This window comes from Orbicella faveolata, unplaced genomic scaffold, assembly GCF_042242905.1.
Source record: "Orbicella faveolata isolate gen_17 unplaced genomic scaffold, um_ofav_v1 contig_25, whole genome shotgun sequence".
Classification (NCBI taxonomy): Eukaryota; Metazoa; Cnidaria; class Anthozoa; order Scleractinia; family Merulinidae; genus Orbicella; species Orbicella faveolata.
The window spans coordinates 11,655,001-11,663,481 of record NW_028301553.1 but is presented as its reverse complement, the minus strand read 5'-3'; the positions used below and the strand labels follow the sequence as shown (position 1 = coordinate 11,663,481).

The 8,481-nt window shown below is 36.7% G+C and overlaps 1 long non-coding RNA gene across 5 annotated transcripts in view; it reads right to left on the bottom strand.

Annotated features, from left to right (window-relative positions):
• Positions 1–420: 420 nt before the first annotated feature.
• The window catches only part of LOC110041061 (uncharacterized), an 8,321-nt gene continuing 260 nt past the window's right edge, over positions 421–8,481 (bottom strand). The window contains exons 2-8 of one of the 5 annotated variants that reach the window (XR_016208836.1): positions 6,665–6,798; positions 6,078–6,137; positions 5,271–5,369; positions 4,383–4,555; positions 3,900–4,039; positions 3,013–3,101; positions 421–1,317 (exon numbers count right to left, since the gene is read on the bottom strand). This is a non-coding gene — a long non-coding RNA (uncharacterized LOC110041061). Of the gene's footprint in view, positions 1,318–3,012; positions 3,102–3,899; positions 4,556–5,270; positions 5,370–6,077; positions 6,138–6,664; positions 6,799–8,481 lie in introns of all 5 variants that reach the window. The other 4 variants (XR_016208837.1, XR_016208835.1, XR_016208839.1 and 1 more) reach the window with 4 other exon arrangements.

The following is an 8,481-nucleotide window of genomic DNA, read 5'->3' as shown; positions in this document are numbered from 1 at the left end:
AATTATTTCGAGACAGAAACTGAAATCATCTTGAAATATCAAAATCAATTTTTCAATGCGAGGTGGTGCAGTAGTTTTTGACGGGATTTTCTGTCAACTGTTACTTTTGAGAAATTTTGGCGATCATAAACTTCTGAAGGGTAACCTCGTTAAATTTTTCTCAAAAAAAGTTGTAAGGGGAAACGCTGTGTAAATTTTTTCAAATTTTCCCGCCAAAAGTCTTAGTTTTTAAACGCGAACTTTTTTCTTCACACATTTTAACTTTATTTAACTGATTTTCAATTTATTAATTACTTATTGCGAAACAATAAAATAAATTAAATGAAAACAGCAAGTGTAGTGGTGGTTGTTACTGTGTACATTACTTTAGCATTGTTAAACAATATCAAAGACAATAAAAATACAGAGTCAACTACACACTTGTCTTCAATATTACTTTTATTGGCCCTTTAATAATTGAAATTGCTTACAAACAATTCGAATAAGTAACAAAATAAAAAAAAAATGCGCTTTTAAAAGGGCCTGGTAACTAGCCAAAATGTAGGCTATCTCTTTTACTATTTTTTGACTATGTAGGGTTGCCAAAAAGAAAAAAAATTCTGCGCTTTTGAACAGAGTCTAGCCAGAAATCAAGCATATACTATGACTTTTGATGGGAAAAATCCAACATAGTGCTAGATTTTTTTCCGCCAAAAGACTCTGTATATGGGTGACTCAAAACCAGACACCATTTAAAATTGCAGACTTTTTTTTCTAAGAACAATTTTTCCACTTTTCGATTTTTTTTTTCTTGGCCCTTTTAAAAGCGGAACCTTTTCCTCAATTCAATGCGTCCTCGAAAACTAGAAAGATTTCAGTAACTTGTGAAATACATGCTAGACAACTGAAAAGTAATTTGAACGAGTTTAATAACGAGACTTCCTAGCTGAAAATTCGGGTTGCAAAACAAATCCAGGTAATGCTGACATTCCACCTTAATTTTAAAGCTATAAACTTGAGATACAGTTCACGGCTTCCTCGAAAACTAGCAACTGAGATACAGCGTAAGAGTCAATTTGGCAGATACAAGACAATTTGACAGTAAAACCAATGTCTCCTTTTGACTCTTGAGTTTTGTCTTGTAAAATTACTAATACGAGCTCCGCCCTAACAATCTTTCGCAAGAAACTCACTTGACATAAACTTTGTATTGTAAATCTGCCTTACAGCGTACTTTTAAAACGTGATCCACTGAAGAAACCTCTAAACGAAGTTCTTTGCTTTCCTTTGCTTCTTTCTTCATGTTATTGTCGCTGCGTGTACACTTGAGATAGCAGCCTGAAAGAAAGATAATTAAAACGTCCAATTAACAATGGCTAAACTGAAACCCAAAGAACAAAATATACGTACAGTGTATACTCGACTTAAGTTAACAAGTTAATTCTGTCATCGGGAATGCGCTTGTCGTTTGGTTATATCATCGTCATAGAAGTACTCAGACTTTACATAAGGATATTAAGAACAACAAACATAGCACTCTTAAATTACCCTTCATTTCCAACGTTTGCAGACGAAAGTTCAACGGCAAAATAGTACACTAAAAATTTCACGGCAAAAACGTTCGCGACAGAACGGGAAATATTTGCATTTTCTTCCTGAGGATGAATTTATGCGTGGTTAATACATGTAGCTAAACAAAAAGCCTCCATTTGGCGCGAAAATATGCTCGGATATTTGTCCGTGGACATTACCTGTTCCGAGAAGCGAACAGCTTTCCGAGAGCGATCGCGCGCGAGCGAAAATATTTGATGGATTATAATTGTCAATCTTTAAATAACTCGTGAAATTTTCAAAACAAAAAAAAAGCTGTCGGGTAGCTTTACATTTTAACAGTATTAGAATAAAGGTAATGTCACTCACCGGACGCTTAGAAACAAAAACTGAATATTACCACAAGCGAATAACAAGACGAAGGTGTTTTGAAATTCAAACTGTTGTTCAAATACAATATGTAATTAAGTAAACAATAGCTTTTACAGTAATCTGAGTAATTATGGTTTTACCTTGTTCATCTTTGATCTGACAACCCGATAGCTACATTCTGTACAGCAAATAATAATTTTGACAAGACTGCTTTTATGAAAGTACGACTGAAAACGACTTCCACTTAGACAGCTATTTCAAGAACATTTCCCAGTGATGTCTGAAATACCAGAGGGACGCTTGTAATCAAGAAAGTTATTTCACGTGCACTTTCACGACACATGCAGTACTCTCATGTGGCACTGTAATAAATTGCTCTGCAAGGTTGTTCTAGCTTTAAAATCTATAGATAAGACCCCTATGTTTGTCCGCCTAAATTGAATCTAAGCAGTATTTTCATAAACTACCTATGTCAAAAAAAGGCTTTAGGAACATTATTTTACTTTGGGACTACTGAAATGAAAGTACATGATCTTTTTCAACAAGAACTTCTCGTCTAAATTTCCGGGCTGTCCGGTGTTCATTGCTGTATATTTCTTTCAGCGTTTGTTCTGAGAATTTGGTGATAAATCAAGACAATATTCTCCAATTCATAAACCTTTCTTCTCATAGCTTAGTCCTTATTCAGAGTGCTTAGTCAAAAAGTAAATTCTCCTTACTGGTTTTGAGTTATCTAGACAATACCCTTTTGAGATCACTTTCTAAATCTTCTTTACTGTTTCTTCATGATTACAATGTATGTTTGAGACTGTCAAGACGAATTTTGAGCTGATCACTCGGCTAAGGAAGCATTGATACATGAACCGGAAAGCAATTGGTCATTGATCTAATTAGGCCCCTTGTCTCACAATTTGAATATTCATCAATAACATATCCTCGGACATTGTATAATCTAAGCTAATGTTTGTATAACCTTACCCTGAAGGGCTAGGGTATCCAGTGAAACAGTGAAACAATAACATCTCTATTCGTTTTGTGCAAAATTATTCCTAGTACATGCACCATTAAGTGATTAAAACCACTTCCTTCTAAAAGAAAATTGTGACTCACCTAATAAGGGATCCAGTGTCTCAACTTGATCTTTTTTTTTTCTTCTTGCATCGCAGCACAGCTTTTATTGTTTCTTCTCTGTTTCGTACCTAGTAGGAATCAGGAAATGTTTTAACCTTCATGACATCCTTCATCTCTTTATTTCAAAAACTACACAACTAAGAATAATTCATCAGATTTTTTTCCATTTCAACTCTACAGGGACAAGTTTTGACAATGAAGGTAAGGTTAAGTCTGCATCAGGACAAGTGATCTAAACCACCACAGCTTATACTGGTCTCTGTTAAGCCATCACTGTTCCAGATACGATAAGGGGTCTCAGGTCAAAAACACAACAAGGTCAACTACATGTACATGACCTGACAAATCAAAAGAAAATTTCTAAAGATTAAAAATTTGATTTGGTGAGAGCAGTGGAAACGGACCCACTGGTATTCCTTATTGACACCCTGCCTTCAAAACTTATCTGGAACCCTGGTGTTGAGGAGTATATCTTTCTATTCCACCTGGATGAGATTTTAGTCTGTCACAAGGTTAGTACCCATTTGTACCCCTAAATACAGTGTAGGTGGAGAGAAGTAGTATGAGAGTAAAGTGCTGTGCAAGAATGCAATGCAGAGACCCTAACCAAAGGCTCAAAACCACACTGCTTGATGTGCAGTCCAGCGTACTATCAACATTAGACCACAGTGTTCCTCAACAACAGTACCCCAGGCATCGCAGTCTTGAGGGACTTTTGTACTCCCTATCCCTGAAGGTCTAGGGTATACGGCTAAATAACAATGGCTTGTTGAAACAGCTGAACAATAACATCTCTATCCGTTTTAATTTTCTACCCGCTTTGTTAATAGTACATGATACAAATTAAAAGTAAAATTGTGACTGACCTACATGTACTAATTCCTTCTCCTCTCAAGTCTTAGCACATAGTTCTTTTCCTTGGTTCTCTGTTTTGTATCCACATGTAGTAAGAGACAGCAAATGTTTCAACCTTTATGGAATTCCTTGATCTCATAAGTTTTACAACCTGCACAATTTAAAATAAGTCATCAGAATTTTTTAAGTTTCAACCATATTATACTAAAGAGGGCTTCGACAATGAATGTAAGGTAAAGTCTTCATCAGGCCTGGTGATCCAAACTACCACATCTTATCCCAGTTTCTGTAACATCAATTGATAAGGAGCCTTTTTACTCCGCCTTCACATTCCATTACTGTGTCCCTCTTCCCACAAAAGAATACTCCTCAACAACGGTATCCCAGGCATTGCAGTTTTAAGGACTTTTTGTACACTCTACCTATGAAGGGCTAAGGTGTAGTATGGCCACATAACAACAATTTCTTCAAATAGCTGAACAGTGAAACAGTACCATTTCTATTTGTTTAAAATTTTCCAACTGCATTGAACAGTGTCATTCTCAGCACATGAAACCAAACACAAAGAAATTGTGACTCAGTTAACATGGAATCCAATGTTTCAACATAATTCTTGCTCCTCTTAAGTATCACCACATAATCTCATTGTTGCTTCTCTGTTTTGTATCTATTAAGATAAAGGAATCACTCTGTAAGTTATTAGATCTTTTTAAAAATTAAAACCCTATCTTAAGGGGAGAGGTTTGACAATGAAGGTAAGGTAGAATCTATGTCAGACCAAGTGATCCAAAACACCTCAGCCTGTGCGGGTTTTGGAAACATAATTACAAGTGATAAAAGTATTTCTCTCCCTCCAACCTCTAGTTGGGATGCTAGTCGGTTGCAGGGTACAGTAAGCCCTTGGCAGCATTGAATTCTCTAAGTACAGGTACCAATTGTACACCTGGGTGGTGAGAGGCACTGTGAGAGTCAAGTGCCTTGCCCAAGAACAAACCAAAGACTGCTTGATGTGCAGTCCAGTACACCAACCATTAGACCACTGTGCCCCTTCAATTTCCACAATAACAAATTCTTACGGTAAGTACTAAAGAGCAAAAAGCCTAATGGTTAAGGAAGTACTGATATATAAAGTGGAAAGAAACTGATCTCTCCTCCCACGTAGGAACATTCATCAACAATGGAACCCCACGCATGGCTAGGTTATTTCCTCACATACAAGTAACAATAGATTCTTGGAATAGCTGAAGAACATCGAAATAACCACTTCCCTGTTCATTTCATTTTTGCCTTCATTGTGTTTTATTATTCCTAGTAAAGATGGCAAAAGTGATAAATATATATTAACAACCACTCCAACCAAACACAGAGAAATCATGACTCACCTTATACCAAGTGGAATCTAATCTAAATGCCTCAAAATGAATTCTTTTTCCATATAAGTGACAGTACATAGACTTTATTGTTGCCTCTCCATTTTCTATCTGGTAGGAAATTGAGAAATACAGGTAAAAATGGTTTTAAAAGTATTCAAGCCTTGTAAGCATTGGAAAAACTGCAAATATGAAACACGAGGCTGCAGTATTAAAATGAATAGTACAACAAGAGGACAGGGCAAACTTTGTTTACAGCATGCAGATAGCAACAACTACCCAAAAGGTTCCCCTCCTCAATTTGCTTTAATACTGCTGCCTGGTTATACTGCAGCCTGGTTGTACTGCCGCCTGTTTAGCTCAGTTGGTGGAGCGCCAGACTGTTGTGCGGGAGGTTGAGGGTTTGAGTCCCAGACCAGACCAACACTCAGGGTCTTAAAATAACTGAGGAGAATGTGAAGCCTTTGTCATTACATCTACAAATGGTTAGATGTGCAAGTCTCCTTGGATAAGAACTATTAATCATAGGTCCGTCTCCTGCATCTTCAGTGTTACATGGTTAGCAGGGGACGAAAAAGAACCCAAACACTTATCGCAAAGAGTAGGGCATGTAGTTTCCAGTGTTGGGGTTTGGCCTTGTCCCATGGGTTGGTGCTTCACATGAGGTTAAACTTCATTGCACTTTTCCCCCTTGGTCAGAATTGTCCAAGAAAAATTACTATGTCTATGTAATACACCAATAATCTTGTCTACTGAATGCAGAATGTATGCTGGAAAGATAAATAAGGCTTATATAACAGTCATGCAACTAGCATTTACCTGTCATACAAACTGCTGAGAACCTTTTTCTACTACAGGGCTGTCATTAAAGGTGGGTAGCTGCAAAAATATTGCAAGACATCCGTTTCAAATTTCTGAGTTGAAAAAAGGATGCATTTCAAGGAGTTTAAGTGTGTTTACCTTTCTCATACACAATGGGAGCAGCAGAGAAAAGGAGATCAAAGGGTCGTGAAAGGCCTGGGACATTTTCAAAGAATGGGCTTCCACATGCCAAAATGGTGTCTATGATGAAGAAATTGTAATACTGATGAATTTAATTCCTATTAGGTAATCATGTATCGTTATGTACAATATTGGAAGTCACTGACGTAAACCAGTTATTGGGATCATTATCAAATCACTATGCACAGCAGTCATTGCTGAGTACGTTTTTTACTCTCAGCTGAGTCAGCAGAGCATCATTAGTTCTGTGTCTGCATAATTACATTGTAAGAATTATGAATAGGAAAGATTTTCTGATTGAGGCTGCTGAGCCTTTGAGTTTAAAGAATGGTTGTTAAACAAAAAATGGTAAATACGGTCAGGTTTGATCATGAACCACTAATGAATCTGGTAAATGTACTAACCTGCTAGTGAGAAGACTGTGTCATCCAACCGTCAGCTTGATGGTGTCCAGGCCTTTAACAGTGCAAGATTCAGACCTTGATTTGAGTCAGGTGATTTGTTCTCTTGGCAAACATCAGAAACTGTTGCCTGCTGGCTTTAAGATGGGATCATTCTCAGTACTTATGGTCTCAAAAACTAAAAGTTCTTTTGGATATTCCCATAAGAAAATACAATACTGTATTGAAAAATGTGTAGACTATAAAGGATTTGTGAATAAAATCTTAAATACGTTAAGTTTTAGCAGCTGAAAATAATGGTCCCCGTGCTGAAAATTCACTGAGAACAAGTACATTATTTTCACAGCTGCCAAATTGCACCCGTAGTCAAATATGCAATCACGTTACCAATCAGAAGGGGGCTTGAAGACTAGTTGTTGTACAACCAATCAGTCAAAAGTCTGGAATTTGCACTTCAGGTAGACGATTCATGATTATTTCATTGTATCAGGCATTCCTCTTTCCTCCTTCCCTCCTTTGGCAGAGAAAAAAAAAATGCCTGATCACAGGCTACTTCCAAAAATATACCCAGCTATTTGCTCTTGGACACTATTTGTTATGAAGGACAACCTTAAAGAACCCTAGTCAGCCTCTATCAAATGCTATAGTTCACCACTAAATTTTCTCTGATTCTTAAATTGGTTTAAATCGATCAAATGGTGCAATAGTGTTCATCCACAGAGAGACACTATCAGCCCATAATGCCCATCCGAGGAAAATATCCGGATGGATAGTACTCGTCCGTGAAAAATTTTCTGTAAACAAGCAAGCTTATGAGAAAAATAAACAATTGAAATTGTATTAAGTGGGTTTTGTTTATTTTCCTCTTTAAATTTTACATTTAGCTTTCACAGTTTTCATCTAAAAAAGTTGAAAATAATTCAATATGATTTTTGAACTGGAGTGCAGAAAAAAAATTTAGTGGTGAACAATAAAGACAATAGAGTGTTCATGTCTTGGAACTATCAGTCTGATAGTTGCCCCTTGGAAATTTGATGTTCTTAAAACTAGCATACTTGCCCTCGAAGCTTCGCATCTCAGGCAAATATTTGTTTAAAGAACATCAAATTTCTGCAGAGCAACTATAAGCTGATAGTTCCTCGACAGAAACACTCTATTGTTTAACCAGTCAGATGCTATCAAAATTATTGATGAGGGTCCTACAGGGTGGGGGGATCCCTGGCATGATTCATGAGTGGAAAAAATAAATCACTTTCAATAGACTACTCTAACCATTCGAAGGACTCTCGTCTCAAAATCACGAAGAATAGTAGAGTGGTGAAATCAGGAATATGGTACGTTTAACTTAGTAATTCAAGTTCTTCACGGGTCACCCAAAGCCTTCAGATCAGAGATCACGAACAATCATTTCTTAAATTCACAGAAAATAAAATCAGCTAATCACGCATCACGAGAATACCCCTGCACGATCCTTATTGATATTGCATGGTAAAGCATGGTGAAGTCTTATTGCTTTACTGTAACTTGTGTTACTGAAAGTATGTTAAAATAAATATCTTTAGTAGTTTTACAGTGATTTCCTTCGTTTCGACATGCTCCCAATAAAATACAACAGCCAAATAAATACACCATATAAAATAAACTCTTGCATGTAAACAAACACAAAGGTGAGGCTGACTGGAGCCCTTAACAGGACCATAGTCAGAAAAAAATTATGACTGGGGCAACTGTCAAAGACAAAAATATGACTGAGGCAATTTGCATGATTAAATACTTTTCCTTGGTATTTAGGGTGTTTATGATCACTATAAACAACAGAA